This window comes from Anthonomus grandis, chromosome 2 (genome assembly GCF_022605725.1).
Source record: "Anthonomus grandis grandis chromosome 2, icAntGran1.3, whole genome shotgun sequence".
Taxonomy (NCBI): Eukaryota; Metazoa; Arthropoda; class Insecta; order Coleoptera; family Curculionidae; genus Anthonomus; species Anthonomus grandis.
The window spans coordinates 20323049-20343554 of record NC_065547.1 but is presented as its reverse complement, the minus strand read 5'-3'; the positions used below and the strand labels follow the sequence as shown (position 1 = coordinate 20343554).

The window sequence follows — 20506 nt, the reverse complement described above, 5'->3', positions numbered from 1 at the left end:
AGTATGTCTAAAAGAGGTTTAATAAATATTGCTGGTTCATTTTTTAAAACTATAACAAGAAACTTAGACGCCTCAGAAGGTGAAAGATATGAAAAACGTATCCGTAAGTATTCTTTATAAATTTAATGCCACTATTAATAAAATAAGCAAAAATCAAAAACTTATTAAATCAAAAATCAATCAAATAAGTTTACTTGTTGAAAACGCGGTGACACACCATCAAAAAGAATTGTTTATTAAATTAGTTTTAATTCAAATTATAAAGTTATATGAAATTATTGATGCGGTGTTGCAAGATGTTGAAAATTCTGTTACTTTTGCTAAGCTTATGCATCCCAGTATTGTAAGTAAGAATAATCACTTCACCAATGCCATTGCAAATAACTTTAACAAATAACAGGTGCCCGGAACTTTCCTATGCCAGAAAGGTGACTTGCGAGACCTTGGAGTACAAAGCCCTTGTGAAGTTCTTCTGCTTGAAGCCCCAAAAGATGTAAACGCCTTTGTATGTCCACAAGTCGATGTCAGTTTTAATCGACCAATAATCAATCAATTGGATCAACCATATGTCTAAATCCTCCTTCTTCCCCGAAAAGTAATTGCTGAGTTAAATTGTTGCCAACAGAGAGAAGTTCGGAGACTTACTGGAAGTTTCCTAATGAATCTACCAAGCGGATGCAACCTAACAGTCGCCCGTAAATTGATTATCTATGAAATAACAAATAAAACTCTGGGCTGATTCGTACACAAATTTAATAGTCTAGCTGAAGATATAAAAATACGATATATTACAGGATAATATTACGCGACAAAGAAAATAACAAAAGTTGATAGAACGACCGATATGCATCCCAAAATCAAAATTAGCCGACTTACTGAATTTCGCGCCACGATCATCATACTCCTGGGTTTGCAAAATAGTTCCTGGAACGCTTTATTACTATATTAGGCGTTCTCAAAAACTTTGTATTGGAGAGTTTACGCATAGTATATATTTTATTATTCAGTTCGTTTTCTTACGGATTTTTAACATCCTCCCCGGGGGGCGAATGTGTAACTTCTAATAGGAAAAGAAGTTGCACTGGTCATCTTAGTTTTGTTCCGTCTGCTGTTTTTATCTCACAAGCTCTAACTCGTCCATCGCGACCTGGATAAACCTCTGTAATACGAACCATTTTTCATCTATACTATGATTATCCAAATAGATTAAAGGTCTTAAGTTGACAGTGGTTTCAACGTCCGTTAAAATGGTTTGTAGTTCTTCTTGGCATATTACAGCTTTTGAAAGAGTTATTTTTAGAGCTTCTTTTACTGTTCTTACCATGCGCTTCCAAAATCCGTCCCACCATGCAGCTCTTTCCACAATGAATTTCCATTTTATTTTGTATTTTTGAGCATATTCTTGAACTGGATCAGTTCTGAATAACGCAAATAACTCTTTCAATTCTTGAGCTGTCCATCGAAACGTTTTTGCGTTGTCAGAGTAAATTACTTCAGGCACTCCTCGACGTGAAATAAATCGCCTTAAACCTCTGATGCAGCTTTCGGTGTTTAGGCTCGGGACTAGCTCAAAATGTACCGTACGCATTACTGCACAGCTAAGCAACATTATATACACTTTAACTCTTAATCCATCCTGCAAAATATACAATGGTCCGGCAAAATCTACCCTGTAATTTTAAATGGTGCAGCTTCCGTCATTGGGTCTCTCGATAGCGGTGCAAAACATTCGTTTCCCGCCCTTCCTCTTAGTCGTAGACATTTTAAACATTGGCCCAAAAGAGTCTTGACTGGTCGATGACGACCTTGAATAATCCAGTGTTTGCTTCTAGCTTGTGCTAATGTACTATTAACACCACTATGAATCTTTATGACACTGCCAAATTATCTTATCAGTCAGAGATGACTTTTTCGGTAGAATAATAGGATATATAGTACCATAGGGCAGAGTTACTTCCTCTAATATACTTTCAACTCTAAGTAGTCCATTCCCATCTAGAAACGGCCGTAGTGATAAGATTGATGATTTAAAACTTATAGAAATATTTTTTGGAGGGACCTAAACTCGTCTAAAAACTCGTGGGCTTGAACACTTCTTATCCAGTAATTCTCGGCTTCTTTAAGCTCCTCCACTGACAAAATGCCATTTAATTTTTCTTTGGACTTTTTCAAATTACAACAAAATCGTTTAACGTACGCTGTTACTCGACTCGAATAAACTTTTCGATTTTACTATATTTATCTAAATCGAAAAGTGTTTCTGATGATGCGTTATTCTCAACATTCACTAATAAACTCTTAATTTCTGATAATTCGTTACCAATTTCATGATATTTATCAGGTGGCCAATTCTCGTGACTTTTAACCATCCTGGTCCATATTTCCAAAAACCTGACTCCAATAATATTTTAGATGAAACTCCTCTAGTGAGTAAATTTGCAGGGTTGTCTTTTCCAGGGCAATATTTCCAATTTCCTTTGACAAGTCGCTAAATTTTTTCTACCCTATTTTGAACATAAGGTTTCCATTTCGTTGCTCTACCTCTAATCCAATATAATGTGATCCTGGAATCAGACCATAAAAAAACTGATAAAATATTCAAGTTAACGTAATCCCTAATATAGCGTTGGAGGTGAGCGGCACATAAAGCAGCAGTCAATTCTAGCCTTGCCAAAGTAAGTTCTTTATTTCCCTTTTCGTTTAATGGAGCCACTTGATTTTTTGACAATAAATACATAACCTTTCCAGAAAGAAGAACTTTCACATAAGTAACTGCTGGCCTGTACATTTGCATCTGCAAAAATATGAAGTTCAACATCATTTATTTTTTTATCAGGTACGACACACCTCTCAATCTACATATCAATAAGTATTAGAATCTCAGAACACCATTTAAATCAAACCTTCTTCAAATCTAAAGGCAACTCAATATCCCATCCTAAATTTGCCTTCCAATTTCTTTGCAGCAGAATTTTGCCTCTAACTGTATAAACCTATTGTTAGTTGATCCGAACAAGAATCAAATGTAATGCCTTAAACTTTTCTTACTTGGGCAATTTCTGATGCGTTATCATTTTTCTTGAAATATTCGTTTATTCTTGAATCATTTGAAACCCACTTCCTCAAGTTCATACTCGCCGATGACATAATCTCTTTTGATTGCTCGTAAATGTCCACAGCCTTTTCAAATGAATCTACAGAAAGAATGACATCATCAATGTAAAATGAACGAGTTAACTACGTAGCCCGTAAAAGGTTTTTGTTGGTTATTTAAATGCTTTCTAAGTGTAGCCGATAACAAAAAAAAGCTCCATGATAGACCAAAAGTAACCCTTTTCATTCGATACGTCACAATATTTGGCAGTCCATTGATACTGCTATCTAAGTCAGCCTCGAACCACAAAAATAAATGACAATCACGATCTTTTTCTGCAAGCGATATTTGCAGAAAAACCTTTTCTATATCCGCTATAAGAGCGATAGAACCAACTCTAAAGTTTAAAAGAATTTTAAGCATATCAGGCACCAAGTTTTCCCCAATAAATAGGTGCTCGTTTAATTAAACTGTTTAATTTGTTTGGCACAGTCATTTTTTATATATTCACGTACTGCTTTCATAGTTTATTAAGTCGCAATATCAAGATTTTAACGTGCACCAAAGCAGCAGAAAAATTTGAATCTAATGTTGCATTCGATTTCCATGGCAATGACACTTCATACCGCCCGTTTTTAAAATCAATGTTATCGCGCATAAAAGTTTTAGTAAAAACGCTAATTGCAGTTTCGTTCGAATTGATACCTAATGTTTCTAATTTCCAAAACCGTTCAATATCAAAGTTCTCCGAAAAACGTTCGTCTGTTTGTAGATTAAGTACCGTTACTAAATTAAAATTTAAAAAAGTGATCACTATTCGATGTACCCTGAGAACCATGTAAAGTCCACCCAAATTTAGTATCTACAGCCACCAGTTCACTGGACAGTCATTTTGTGTCACCTGTGACAACTTTCCAATAATTGTCTGTGCCAATGAGCAATGTTATACCACTAATGTCACTATCACCCATACTAACACCCGATATTTTAATGAAAACTCCCTAATTGTGGAATCTTCCATAGCTGGCGGTTAAAGGGAATCGAAGCAAATCTGCGGAACTTCGATCGCCGAAATTTCGATTAGGTCCTTATTAAGAAAACTCTTTAACTTAACATGAACACGATTAAACAATGTTACTGGTGCACTATGAAAAGCTCGGAAACCGTTAACAGAAATCTTATGTTTTCCGATAATTGGCAACCCAAGAGTACGTGATACATTCTGTTTTCTGACTTCCACCATCAATCACCAAACGAATATTTTTACGAAGTTTTAACAAATTCTTTCGTTGAGAAATATTCATAGAACTAAGACATTCAGCTGACTGATGATTATCTACCTTACAAAATAAACAACTATTTTTCACAAACGATAATAAACCTGCAGCTGTAAAAGAATTATCGTAATACTTATCATATTTCTTAACATGTTGCTTATCTTTATTAAATGCGATTCGCATATTATAAGGCAAAGCTTTAAAAATTATTGACTTTACAAGCAGTCCGTACTGTTCCGAAGGTAGTCCCAGAGTCTTAAGAGATCGCACTGTAGTCGTGGCCGAATTATACATTTTTCGTAAACCAAAAATGTCTCGTTCATGTTTAACTGCCGGAATCAAAAGAAGTTTCTGTATGTAAAAATCTATAATACGTTCAGAATTGGCATATTCTTCGATTGAAAGGTCGATAGCGTCTTTATAAGAATTCTGGTTTGAAGTTCTGGTCTGACCCAAAATGGTCACCATTGCTTTTCCAGATAGATAACTTTTTAAATATGCCGACTTTGGTTTGGGTATAATATATGTGGTAGTAGGGGCACTTTTATTTATTTTTCGAGTTCTGTTCTGACATCCACAAAGTATTTGTTGCAAATATTAGGCATCACCAGAGAATCGTTAAAAGGTTGGTCTTGTTCATCCTTAATAACCAATGGGTTGTTTTTTTGCCCTTGCCTCCACCGGTTATATTATTTATGATTTTATATACTTTTTCATATCATTATTGTTACTATTATTTTGTTTTTATAAAATGTATACTTTGTTATATTTACTAGTTTATTTAAATGATATTTATAAGCTTTGTAAGTGTTATGTAATTCATGATCGTAATATTGTTATAGGTTTTTCTGCAGTCTATCGCTGTGTATAATTGATGCAATCAATCCTCTTGTTATCCATTCCCTTACTCTCTTTTTAGTGTTTTTAAATACTTCTATTCTTTCAGATACCTTCATCATTTTTTGAATTTTGTTAACAAAAATAATTGTAGCGTCTTCAGAGTCCTGAATTTCTGTAATCTCCAATCATAGTTTATGATGTTTATTTTTAATAATTCCAAGTCAATAATTTTTTGTTTGGTATATGTATCTTGTTTATTTGTTGAAAGAGAATTTTGAGTGTTGTGTTGCGATATATTGATCATAATTGGATAGTGATCTGTGACACAAGTATCTAATATGTAAGAGTTCATTTGTTTTGTTGTTGTGCCGGTGTTGATAAAAATTGGTCTAAGCAGGAGTCTGAGTCATATCTAGTTGTTAGTTTAATATAAAAAACCATAATCTGACATGAGATAGAGATATTCATTTACTGTACTACTATTTACGTCCTTCAAGTCAATATTTATATTCCCTGTAAAGTTTTCATATTATTTTGCAATTTGTCATCAAAAAATGCCTGTAAATCCTCAAATAATAAATTAATATTTGAGTTTAGAGATCTATACAGTATATTTATCCCATAGTTTTGTTTTAATATAGTAAAAGTTATTCTGCTTATCATTATTTTTGGCTTATTTAACTTATAGTGATTGGCAACAGGACTTAGCATTTTTAATTAGAATTAAGAGCTCCTCATTTATTTTATTTAAAAGAAAGAAAAACAGAAAGTGGCTCTCATAAAAAATAGAGAAACAATTTTTGTAAGACCTTGGTTTAGTTCTTGTAGATAAAATTAATTTTTGGTGTGGTATAATTAAATTTTTTTTTTAAGATTTGCTAATTTGGTTTTGAGTTTCCCATTCTCGGTTATTATATAAATCAGAATCTTAATTAATAACTGTAAATATTTATCAATTTGCCATGGACATAAGTTTATTATACAGTGCTTTCATTTCAAAACGTCCACCCTTAATAATTTTCTTAAAAAAAAATTAAAAAAAAGAAAAAACACGTCAAATTAGATATACAGGGGGACGTTTAATTATGCATTTACTGAAGTTCTGTCAATCACCTCCTCACCTCCTCACCTCCAGCTAACCTCACTTTAACATGTCAAATGGGAACCCCCATCGTGTGATACATCATAGTAAGGAGCGTAAAATTCTCTATTCAACGGTACCAAAAAAAATGAAATCGGTAAATGTGTAAGCAAATAGTTAGCGAAAATGTCTAGAAATAATGAATATTTTATTTACGCCAAACTTTGGTATGTCAAATGGCTACCTCATGGTGTGATACATTATTTTAAAGGGCATTCATTATGCTATCAATGGTTGTAAAAAAAAAAATAAAATTAATTGACCAAGAAGCAATGAAAGTGTAAATCGGTAGGGTAGAAAAACAAATTTAATTAGTTTAACAAATTTATTTTATTAAATGTTCAAAATACGCGCCGTTATTAGCAAGACATTAAAAAAGCCTATTTTCAAACTCCTTACGAACATTGGCAAGGGTCTGCCCGCTAATTTCTTTGCATTCTTGAAATATTCTATTTTTTAAATTCTCAATACTCTCAGGTGGGGTTTTATAAGCTTTGCTTTTTAAGTAGCCCCAAAGAAAAAAGTCTAGTGGGGTTAGGTCCGGAGACCGCGCAGGCCATTCGATTGCACCACGTCTGCCAATCCACTTTTCTCGAAAATTTTCATCAAGTCACTCTCGAACTACCAAAGTGTAGTGCGCGGGAGCTCCATCCTGCTGAAAATGTTATTATTTTCATTCAATAATATAGCACCATGTTGATCTACTTGATTTTCCATAGATTGGATGATGGAAGGGTATATTGCATTTTCTAAAAGGTTTAAATAAATTTCGCCAGTCAAATTTTCTTCCAAAAAAAATGGCCCGATTATTTCATTCCCACAAATTCCTGCTCAAACATTAATTTTTTGGGGATATTGGGTATGGAAAAACCTTCCCGAAAAACATGCGGATTTTCATTATCCCAGTATCTACAGTTATGTCTGTTCATCAGGCCATTAAAAAAAAAGGCGGATTCGTCACTGAAGCAAATGTTCTTCAATAAATGGGGATCGTCGTCAATCGTCGTCGCTGGCACAAAATTGAATTCTCCTATCAAAATCATCTTCTCCGAGTTCATGAAGAATATGAATTTTAGAAGGAAAGAACTTATTTTTTTAAAAACTTTATGTACGGAACCAGTGGAAATATTTGTTAGTTTTGCGGCCTTTGGTATAGACAAAGTTGGATCCATAGCAAATTGTCCTAGTACTTCAACTTGGCATGCTTCATCGACAACTCTATTTTCATATTTTTTCTTATTGTAAATCGATCCCGTCTCTTCAAATTTTCGTATCAATTCTAATACGTATTTATGGATCACGTTTTTATCTTGATACCTTTCATTAAATGCTCTCGCGGTTCTGCGAGCACACCGATCTTGAGCTCCATAAAGGAAAATTATTTCTATTCTTTCGGCTAGCGTATACACCATTTTATTAACTCACTGTTTTAACTAAAATTGAAAAATTGCACGCGTCAAACCGACAGTTTTAACAATAATAAATCGCCTGCTTTTTAAACGCCGTAAAAATGTCGGCGGAATACTACGTATCCGAGATTCGACATGTAAAACATACGTTGGTTATTTCCTTTCATGACGTGAAAAAACCCATAAGTATAAAGCCCGTTGGGTATACGCCTCATCGGTATATGCCTAGAATCCCCGATATTCTGCTAAGTTGCCAGACATAATATTTACTTTTCTTTTTTGAAAAATTGTCCGAAATAGACGGAATTCTCAATAACAATTTTTCTTTACGCAATAATATCTAAATCTAAGCATTTTATATTTTTTTTATGAGAGCAAAAATGCCTCCCTAGCCTTTCATTAAAATTGTACATATTTCATTTAAAAATGGTTGTTACCTAAATTTTTGAGAAATTAGTATACGATTTAGCATGACCCTATGTATGTGCATAACATACTAATTTGTAGATTTCAGGGCACAGTGTCTAATTTTTAACGATTATTTGATCTTGTCTTCTTCTTTGTTTATCTGTGATTGTGTTTTTTTGTAATAATTATTGGGAAACTATACATTTTGGTATAATGACAAACAATTAATTTGTATTGTGTGTGATGCAGTGCAGTCAGAGACCAGAAAACTACTTTCTTTGTTTAAAGGCAAGTTCATGTTACAATCTCACTTTTAAAATGACATTTTAATTTTATGATTTATTATTTGTCGTTCAACTCAATCTATACGTTGATGCACAGAGAATTAAAAAAGTTGTGTTATCTTTTCTTTTATATCAGTTAAAAGTCAAAAAAAGATAAAAAATAACTAAAAAAAACTGGTGAATGCGGCGGGCATTTCTATCTCCCAGGGCATTCACCAATTTATTTACTTAGCTTTTTTAAAAAGATAAATACGAGGGGAGCTACGACAGTTCTTTAAAATTTCGTTTTCTTATGAATATTTATTTATGTACACATTACAAGGCGAAAAAAGATTGAAACTAACTATTAAAAATGGAGAATGCGCCGGGCATATCTATCTCCCCAGCGCATTCACCAATTTATTTACTTAGCTTTGTTTAAAAAAAATCTTTACTATCACTACTGTACTTTTTAATCATACCTTAATAATAAACGAAATGCAAAAAGAAAACTAATTATTTTAATAACGAAAAAGAAAATAAGGGATTGCTAAGAATGTACAGGAAGAAGTACCTAGGTAAAGCGCTTGGAATTAGTTGAAGAATGGTGCAAAAGGTTGTATATGAAAACAAGAACAATCTTATTTCCAAGCAGGAAACAAAGTGTAAAAGGAAGAAGCCGAAGACTGAAGATTTAAGTGAATGTGTAAAAATGAAGTAACAAATTTGACTAAAAAAAGAAACTAATTATAACTATCATTATCACTAACAGAGTCGGAAAACTCTTCGTCATTTTCCGAATTTTCTTCAAATGGAGCAATGATCAATGGTTCAACTTGGATATCGAGTACTTTTTCTCTCTTCCACCAGGTTCTAATAATGTTTTCTGTGTGATCCACTGATTTCCGCCAATACTCCTTTGTGATGTGATTCAATGCCTCATTCCAAACAGCTTCAACCTGGTCAGATCTAAGCCCAGCACCCACATGCTTCTCATAATAAGATTTTGACCCTGCCCATATAAGCTCAATGGCATTAAACTGACAATGGTATAGTAGCAATCTTAAAACTTCGTGGCCATATTCACGTACTATTTCGTCAACAGCATATATTTTTGGTCTTTTCAGCGATTTTGCAATTGAAAGAAGTTCGGATTTTAGCATATATGGCAAGGGATTCTGATTTTCTTTTACTAACCATTCATAAATTTCGCTTTTTTTCCAACTTCCATTTGGTTGTTTATTCAAAATTCTTGAATGATACGACGCATTGTCTACTATTAAGGAAGGTTCTTGCAAGTTCGGTATTAACTATTCCTTTAACCATTTTTCAAACATTTCGTAATTCATATTGTCATGATAATCCATACTTTTAGACTTAGAAGAAAAAATTAAACTTGCACCTGGAACGAATCCCGTTGAAGACCCGGCATGTAAAATAATAAATCGTTTTCCCTGACCACATCCTTTTTTTCATTTCACGCTTTTCACAGATTCATCTTGCCAAGATTTTATTCCACTCCCGTTTGAAAATATCCAAGTTTCATCTAAGAATACCACTTTGCTTAACTTTGATTTTTCATTTTGTGTATATTGTCTTAAAAATCCTATTCGTTGGCTCACAATATTTGGTAGTTCACACAAATATCTTCTATTGCTGTCTTTTTTATAGTGAAAACCTATGCTTTTAATTAATTTTGATAAAGCAGAAAGTCCAATTTCTAAAGTGCCGCGTTGCTTTAAAACATCCCTCAGAAATGGCAGCGTTATATTTGTTTTTAGCCTATATAGTTCATAAATCCTATCCCTTACTTCCATTTTTACACATTCACTTAAATCTTCAGTCTTCGGCTTCTTCCTTTTACACTTTTTTTCCTTCTTGGGAATAAGATTGTTCTTGTTTTCATATACAACCTTTTGCACCATTCTTAAACTAATTCCAAGCGCTTTAGCTACTTCTTCTTGTACATTCTTAGGCAACCCTTTATTTTCTTTTTCGTTCTCGAAATAATTAATAACATTAAGTACCATTTTTTTGGCTTGAGGATTTAGAAATCCACAAAAAGGCTTTTTCTTTTCCATAATTTGAAATTTAAATTATCTTGTGACAAATAATGTCATCCATTAATCGAAACGAGACAGGCATGTTTGTTATGAAAGTAATTGTTTTAGAACCACTGACATTTATCACTTTATCTTCTTTTGATACATTAACGCTGCATATATCTGTTTCGTTTATCTGACGCGTTGTATTTAAAAAACGTTGTTGCGCAAATTGAAATGAAACGTAACTACAAAAGTTTGTCGTTGATAATCCGATACACCCGCACGATAAGAGCGATTTTGACTATATTGCAGTGATTTTTTGTACCTATTAGGTAGGTTTCGCAAAAAATATAAGTGAAATAAATACACATACAAAGTTAAAAGACTGCAAAGATTTTTGCAAAAAATTTGAAGACACTCTATTTTCTCGCAAATAACGGTACACATTCTTTACTTAAAAAAATAAATAATTTGCTTGAACTTGAAATGTACTGTTTGTTACCACACATTTTAACTTCTAAATTGCTTGTATTTTTTTATGATCTATTATAAAAAATGTAAGAATTTTAAAATGATGTAGGTACCACACTAAAAGTATTCATTTAAAATACCAAAGTTTGGCGTAAATAAAATATTCATTATTTTTAGACATTTTCGTATAATTATTTGCTTACACATTTACCGATTTAATTTTTTGTGGTACCGTTGAATAGAGAATTACGCTGCTTACTATGATGTATCACACGATGGGGGTCCCTATTTGAATATTAAAGTGAGGTTAGCTGGAGGTGACGAGGTGATTGACAGAACTTCAGTAAATGCATAATTAAACGTCCCCCTGTATATCTAATTTGACGTGTTTTTTTATTATTTATTTTTATTATATTATATTATAATTATTTTTTTTTTTTTTTTAAGAAAGTTATTAAGGGTGCTTCGTTTTGAAATGAAAGCACTGTATTTATCTAATTATATTTTATAAATTGTCTTATAAATGTTACAAATTAATTATGAATTTATTAAATGATTTTATTGTTTTAACATAAATTTAAGAAATGGTCTTATGACCTTAATAGAGAAAATAGATTATTTGATTTAGTAATTTTTATGAATTTGAAATGTATTTATTTCTTGTCGCTTATTTCTGATTTATCCTTTTTCAAGAAATGTTCACAAATTCACAATTGTTTTCACATTTCGTTTTCTCTATTAAGATTTTTATAAAAAAATATAAAATATCCAAAAACATTACATTAGAATACATTTTAAAACTTATGGTTTTATTTGAATTATTCAATATTTTTATAAAAAGTGAAACTACTTATATGGCTTGTAGATGCAATTTCGAAATAAAAATAAGTTACATTTTTATTGGCTTCAATATCTGAAATTAAAACTTCACTGGTCTGAGTTGTCATCCAATTGTGAAGAGTTTTGGACATCTCATTCTTATTACAGAAAATAAATTCTCCAGATCTTGATTAAGGTGCCTAGTTAAAACATATTCACAATGAAAGGAGTTTGTCAAATATTCACGTAAAACAATGACTGAATTAAGGATTTAAGTAAATCCTTAAATCCGGTGAATATTTTTTTAAATATTTTTAAATACTTCAGTTGAGCTAAAATAATTAATACCAAATTTACAAAAATAAGAATTTAAATTTGAATTACTTTAAACAATCCATGATCAATAAATGTTTAACTACATTAATTGACTGTAATAATTATAACACATTTTTTATAAAACTAGCTTTGAGGTATTGATCTAATACTCAATTACGTAGTTTTAAATTTGCTTTTATAAACCTAGATTAGATCACAAATAAGCTACCTAAAAATAATACCTAATTGATATTATTACGATTTTCGAAACTCCCTTTTATAAAACTAATTAAACAAACAGCACTACTCTGTAAAGGCTAATGTATCTAAAAGAAAAATTCAAACAAAATAGCTTGTATTAATATATATAATACTATCATAGATGAACCTGTATTTAGTGAAAAAACAAAGAATTATATATAAACCTTTCAAATATACCACATTTCCGTACAACATTTCTTTTTAGTAGTTTTGTTTGGTATGTTCTAACGTAAATATCATTTAAAAAAAAATAATTTTCGCATATCTAAAGTAGATCTACAAATCCAATATCTGCATCAAAAGAAAACAGGGACAATTTTAAATCGTATTTTAACAGCGCTCAAGGTGCAATTCCTTGGCAAGAAGAAATGTTTAAGTTGGGAAAATGTTAGTAATCAATAAAATATGTTTGTTTGGAAATAAATAATACTTACGTCGTTTTTCTGTTGATTATTATTAGGCTGTGACGTAGTAGATGCGTTAATATTAGATTCTTCACCATATTCAGATTCTATCAGATCTTCGGTAGTTTCCTCGTCAATATTCGATACACTATTAGCCGGAATCTCTTCATCCATGGTGAATTGAAGGAGGTCAAAATACCATAGCACTGGTGTATATAAATCATCTTGCAACATTCCAGACCTTTTGCTATCCTTCACTTTTTTCAACTCTTTTCTAAACGATCCCCTTAGACTCTGAATTTTTTTAACAACAAAATCTTTGTTGGCCTTCGGAAACTCAGCTTCTTTACAGAATTTAACGAGTTCATAGGCGACATTTTTAAAATTTCGGTTACTGTATTCCTTACTTTTATTTGCCAAAGGCATGGATATTCTCGGTAAATATTAATAAAATCTGTAACAGCTTCTTTGCTCCAACAACGACCCTCCGACATAACGCGCTCCAAAAAGAAACAGTTCAACTGGAACAAATATGTATATAAAATAAAAACATGATCTTTTTATTTCGCTCAGTTAAAACCTTACGTGACTTAAATTCTTAAACTCCCGAACTTCCTTTTTAAAAACAATTTATTAATTAAAATTACAATTAGTATATGCTACATGAATAACGGGCTACAATTGACTGACTGAAAAATGGCGGACACATTGGTTTTGTTTCGGGAGAACTGCAGGGTCAGCATCTTGGCTTCTGTGTAGTTTACAGGGTGGCTCGTCACATAACTCGTGTAAAGGCTTGTCGAAAATCGCGCGTGCTTGTTCAGAGAGAATCACGCGTTCAAACCTCTCGGATTTATTTACCTTTATACAGAAACACTTACGCGTGCGATTGATCGTGCATTTTTCTCGCAGTTAAAACTTTCGGTGTAAAGTCTGCAAATGGGATGAAGTGAACCCGAGAATTTTGCTTGTCAACAGTCACTCGTCTTTCTGCTAACTGCTTTGCATCCATTGCTTTTGAAAACTCGGGCGCTTTGGCCGCTTTGAGCTGATATCTATTAATGTTTTCGCCAGGTGTAATTCAATGATTATTTAATTTTTTAGTGGACATTTTGGGTAATAAACGCTACTTCTCTTGTATAATATACACAGTTATGCTGGCAACAAATCAAAATAAGTGTTGTTTATAGAGGACTTCATAATCAAAAGAAACAAAAACAATAATGTAAGTTTCTTTAAATCTCAGATTCTAAATCAAATACCGTTTGAGTGGATTCAAACCCGTGGAAATATGAATATTTTTTTTTGATGGGGAACACTGCTAAAAAATAATGGACACTTATTTTCGCCAATCTTTTAACAAATTATGTGATGTGTCTTCCCTATCAAAAGTTGTTGCACTAACATAGGAAGTGGAGCGATTACGAAGAAAATTATGCAAGGCACAAATGGCCAGAACAACATAACAAATATTTTCATGTTCCTTATTAATAGGTCTATGGAATATCTGAAATCTAGAAGCAATTATTCTAAATTCATTTTTCACTACATTTCTGGCGCGCGACAATTTGTAGTTAAAAATTAGTTTTTCCTTGTCTAATTCTCTTTGAGCATAAGGTTTTAAGATATGTTCATTAACGGGCAATGACTCATCTCCAATGAACACAAAATTTAACTTCTTAATAGTTTTTGTATTATCGGGTAAGTTAAGGTTTTTAGTCAATATTTTTTTATAAAAGTCAGTATAACTTATAACTCCCCCGTCTGACAATCTTCCGTTTTTCCCAACATCCACGTAAATAAATTCGTAATTACTGTTTACCAAGGCAAGAAGAATGATACTGTAAAAATTTTTATAATTGTAATACATCGCTCCACTATGGGCTGGCGGTACTATACGAATGTATTTCTCATCTAGTGCACCACCACAGTTGACAAACTGCCATTTTTCGTAAAATCCTTTTGCAATTAGCATTCTTCCTCCGTCGAGGGAAACTCAAATATAATATATATATATATATACATATATATTTTACTCTTTTTAGGGAAGAAACTTGCCCAAACCCGTTATTAAAAAACCAATAAATAAAAGAACAATTAAGGAGACCCAGCATGAATTTATGCAGGTCTGCACAACGGCATTGACGTCCCAAAAAAATATGAGTGAATTTGAGGCCATAGGTTGTAATATTGCCAAAAAATTACAAAGAATGCAATCCGATCAAGCACTATATTCAGAGTCCATAATAAATTCTGCACTATTAAAAGAATTAAGAAATAAATTATCTGAAAATACAGATATATGCCAAAACTCTTGCAACTTAACAAGTTTTTCATCTGCGAGCTCATCAACGTCTCAAAATCAGTACGTACCAACCCCTACACCATCCCCTGGTGGAGTAACATTTCCGTCATATTCAAATAGTAGTAAAGTAGAAATAGAACACAGTTTGCAAAATAACGTGAAACATTATTATGAGAATATACAATTATTGTAGTTTGTCATTCTTGTATTTTTTGTTTGTTTATAGTAATAAACGTTACATTATTACCTTCATATGTTCTTCTTTCAATGCCTCGTATATAGCCTTACAAGTTTGTGGTATTAAAATGCTTAAAGTTGGTGCAGATATCCCTGTGGAAAATTTTAAGTCCTCATAGGAACGCCTAGTGGCCAAAAATCTCAAAGTAGCAACTAGTTTTTCTTCGGCACCAATGGCTTTCCTCATGATTGTGTCTTTTTTTAATATTCTCACTTTTACCAAATTATTGTCCATTCTTAGGTAATTTTTATAATCTTCAGGATAGTTTTCTCGCAAATGTTGAATTAATGGAATATCATTATAACTTACCTGTAATATTATTTTGATAAAGAAACGAAGAAAAATAGAAATAAAACCAAATATAAAAAATAAAAGAAAACCTCTCCTAAACCTTTTCAAAAAATACAAATTCCACGCGCCATGTAATCGCGCGCGATTGATCCTTTACACGTAAGGATTTACGCTCGCTATTCATTCCAAATAGTTTTAACCAAACGCAAGAGTTTCTTGGTAAGTTACGAGTTTTTTTTTAACCACAGTTTTGATCGCAGTGTTGACCGTCCAAATTTGCATGCGAGCAATCGCGCGTTCCGCAGGCGCGCGGTTAAAACGTTACGTGTAAATGCCGCTATTGTCGATGTGTGTGAAGCTAGCGTCCGATCGATATTTCGGTTGCCAGTAACCAATTTATAGTCCGCGCTCCCTGTTATTTAATCTATGCCCGTATCTCCTAAAATTCCCCTGAAAGGGATTTTAATCATTTTTTGTCCAGATATTAACAATGAATGCCTAAATCGACTTACGATGGTCTCAAACCTCTACAAACTAAGGTTTTGTTGTGAAAATTAATTAAAAAGTCAAATGTTAAAGAACTGAAAAAGGCTCTAACTCCCAAAATTCCCAAAGGATTTGGATAAAACTTTTTTCTATAAAAGATAATACATATCTAAACTGATTTTAGATGGTTGCAAACCTCTACAAATGAAAGTTTTTTGGTAAAAAATTATTAAATTGACAGATGTACAAAAAAAATTAAAACCTGTAACTTCCAAAACTCCCAAAGGATTCGAATAAAACTTTTTTATGTAATTATTCATAAATATCTAAACCGATTTCAGATGGTTGCAAATTTCTACAAACGAAAGTTTTTTGATAAAAAATTATTGAATTGTTACATGTAGAAAGATATAAACGACTATAACTTCCAAAACTCCCAAAAGATTCGAATTGAACTTTTTAACAATTAATAATAGATATCTAAATCGTTTCTAGTTGGTTGCAAACCTCTACAAATGAAAGTTTTCTGGTAAAAAATTATCGAATTCTAGTACATTCTTAAATATTCAATCAACGATAATACATTGTTAATCCATTATTTTGAAGTACCTATTGACACTGTAGGCACTTGGCGATTTGACATCCTTTTGCAGAATAGGAACAACTTAGGCAATTAATCCACACAGTCTTTACTTTAATAAGCTTAAGGTGGGAGGGGAAAAATCTGAGCATTTATAAATTTAAGGTTCACTTAAATATCTTTTACATTCATTGATTTTTCAACTATTGACAGTACATACAAGTAAAAATTTAATATGCCTTTGCTGACGCACAGTATTATTGTAATACAGATATTTTTTTTAATATTACAATTATTCAACGTTTTGAAAGAAACTCGAATAGAATTTGAGATGTGAGCTTTTTGAATTAATTATAATGAAGTTAATATTTCTTAAATATTGAAATTAATAACTATTCAAAAATAAAAAAATAATAAAAGAAAATTAAATTCTAGTGATTTGTGAAAAATCCAATATTTTTTAGAGATCATAAAAAAAAATTCTAATAGTTGTTGAAATTCTCGTGGATTTTCGGAATTCAACTTAGAAGCATTGTCGATAGAGGACTATGAAAAAGTTGCAATTATGCGAATATTATTATAGCGTTGTGAAGCCTTAAATTGACGTATCTGAATAAAATGGAGTTATATCCCTCTAGTCTTGCTGGGTTTGTCTGGCCAGTCTCTTAAGTCTTCTTTGCTTGCTCAGATTCCTAGATACACACAGGGCTCCCGTAACCGGGCATGCAACGCATGCGGGCGCCACCTGACAGAGGCGCCAAAAAGAAATTAAAATCCAGAAAAAAAAATTTATAATAATGCGCAAGGTGATGTTAAACTACTACTTTAAATAAAATCTAATGCACTAAAAACGTGAAAATAATTATTAGGACACATTATGAGACTTTCTAAAGATTCTAACCTTTTTAAAAATTAACAATTAATTTAATTTTGCGCCCCCATGTTTTTATTTTTAATTATATTTTATTTTTACCTATACTTTCTATTTTTCGGTTCTTAGTTTTTCACTTGACTAGAATTACGTCTACTCTATGACTACAACATTAAATTCAGGATAAAAAGGCCTTTAAAACGAGGTATTACTTGATCTCCTTCTAATTTAAAAATTTGAAGGCAGCTCTCACCTCGCTCAGGGGTTGATACCACTGGCGGATCCAAGGGGGAAGCAATGGGGGCAATTGCCCCTCCTTGACTACTATGTTTTGATATAAAATGGTCATTAAAAATAATGGTAAAGAAGTTGGCATTTACGCAAAAGCTCGCTGCATGTATTATTTTACAGTTGTGGCCATTGTATCTACATATTTGTTCAACGAAATTAATATCGCCTATATACCGACTATGCATTAAGATAAGTTTAGTCTCCGATCGTTATTTGTTGTTTCAAGGCAGTTTGTTTTTTTGTCACGTAAATATATTTGGAGCTTGAAGCTTTAAATTTTGGTTCTTCGCTCGGCATAATTTAATAGAACCCTACTGTAATTTTCCTATTCGTTTATCTCATTCACATTAATTAATAATTACATCCATCTCGTGTTAAATTATTGAAATTAAAAAAATCCCGAAACGGCCTAAAAAAAATTTAAAAATAATTTAATAACATTTATTTATCAGTGCATTATTTTATAGGATGATTTTTTTAAAGACAAATAATAATACAACGCAGCCTAACAAATCTAAAATTATATTTTAAATTAACAAGATCCGTATTAGGTATAATAACAGACGACTTAAATTTAAAAACTTATCCTCAAAAATTATGACACACATCCTTCTTTATCCCTTTATTTATCTTATTTTAAATTGCCGCTTGAAGCTTGTTTTGTCTTTTGGTGACAAAAGAATCGGTGTTTTGCTTCACTGCTCCGCTTATCCCAATACTAAGAAATTCGTCGTACATTACATGTTCTTCTTTAGGCTAGGTATTTATGTACTCTAAATCTTAATTATTGTTGAAGGGAACATGTCAAGTCGAGTCGAGTTTCGTGCGCCGCGCTGTTTAACGACGGTAGATGAATCGCGGGGAATCAGCCGCACAGACGATTTGGTATACTACTTATTATTGGATTTTGGATGGGATAAGTCTTACACTTAAGAACGTCTTGTTAAAGTGAGGTATTTAGATTTTAGGCTGAACTGTGGCTGTATTCTGTAATCTTGATGCATTTCATATTTATATCCCGAATAAAATATTATTATAAACTACAATAATATTAAGATTTAATCGTTAATATTTTTTATAAATATTAAATTTTGCATCTGTTGATTAAATTTTGTTACTTAGAATATCTAAGGTAAATTTCCATTATATTTTGGGGTAGTTTTGAATATTGGAACCAACCAATAAAAAACAAAAAACTATGGATTTTTTTTTAAAAGCGACCGATACCTCCAACATCTAATAATGAACACAGTGGCTCCTTTTCAAGTTGTAGTTTACCGTTGATGCAAACTACGAGTACCAGTGTGACAGACCCTCAACCAGCTGCCGTTGCCCTTGAAGAAACATCAAAAATCGACTCATCTGTAACTCACAATTTCAATGATATTGGACTACATCTTCAAAACGAGGCAAACGTTTAAAAACGTTTAACCGACTTCATAAAAAAAGAATTGTTTCAAAATCCTTTCCCTCCTCAAAAAAAATTATACTTTGCCATAATCAGAAAAAAAGTTACATGAAAAAGTGATCAGAAGGTACTTAAACTATGGCCATTTGCAGAAATATACTTGGTTAGTTTATTCTCCTAGTGAACAGGGCTTATTTTGTCGATTTTGCTCCCTTTTTGCATCTGAAGTTGTAGGTGAAAGCCGGTGTGAGATAAAAGCAAGCGTTTTGGTAAAAAAAACTTTAAAAAAATTTGACAAACTGCTTGGCAAGGATGGTTATTTAGAAACCCATCAAAATAATGCCTGCCACAAAGCAGCAATTGAAAAAAGTGTAGGTTTTTTAAGAAACTTTGACAAGCCAAAAATTGATATTCAAAACCAACTCTCCACTGCAAGATTACAACAAATTCAGGAAAATAGAAAAAGAGGGGTCACAGAGATGACGGATTCTTAGATTTGCCGTCAGATTCTACAACAGTCAATTACGAATGAGGGTAATTTTAGAGCCCTTTTAAAAATGAGAATCTGCGCGGGCGATAATAATCTTAAGAATCATTTGGAAACTGCCAGTTCACGTGCAACATATATATCTAAAAGTACCCAAAATTCTATAATTGACTTTTGGGCCGAAGAAGTTTTAAGTATAATTAGAAGTTTTGTCAATGAATCAAAGTTTTTTTCTATAATGTTTGATGAAACCACCGATATTTCTGCTACATCTCAGATCACTATTATTTTAAGATATGTTTATAAATTAGATATAAAAGAAAGTTTTATTGGATTCACTGATGTGCATGAACTTAATTATAAGACTGAGTTTAGTATTGAGAATGAACCCAAAATCGATGGGATACGATTGGGGCAGTCCGTATTAAACATATTAGAAAAAAACTTTTTTGATATAAATAATTGTGTCGGAATTTGTACCGATACATGTAGCCTCATGACATCTGTGCAAAAAGTTGCTATCAGCGAAATTAGGAAAAAAGCTAAAATGGCAGGTAAAATACCTTGTTATAGTCATTCTTTAAATTTAAGTTTATCAAAATGTATAAAAGTTCAAGGTATTAGAAAGTGTTTTGGAACTATAAAAGAAGTTATTGCCTTTTTTTATACATCCGCAAAAAGAAGTTATTTATTGAAAAGACATTTAGATACCAAATTGAATAGTCTTTGTGATACTCGATGGGTAGAAAGGCATGAAACTTTTTTATATTTCCAAAACAATTTGGTTTTTATCATAGAAGTC

At 32.0% G+C, this 20506-nt stretch overlaps 1 pseudogene; it reads right to left on the bottom strand.

The window, feature by feature from the left end:
- LOC126750123 (uncharacterized) overlaps nt 1-18177 on the bottom strand; it is a 41763-nt pseudogene extending 23586 nt beyond the window's left edge.
- Between the last annotated feature and the right edge of the window lie 2329 nt (nt 18178-20506).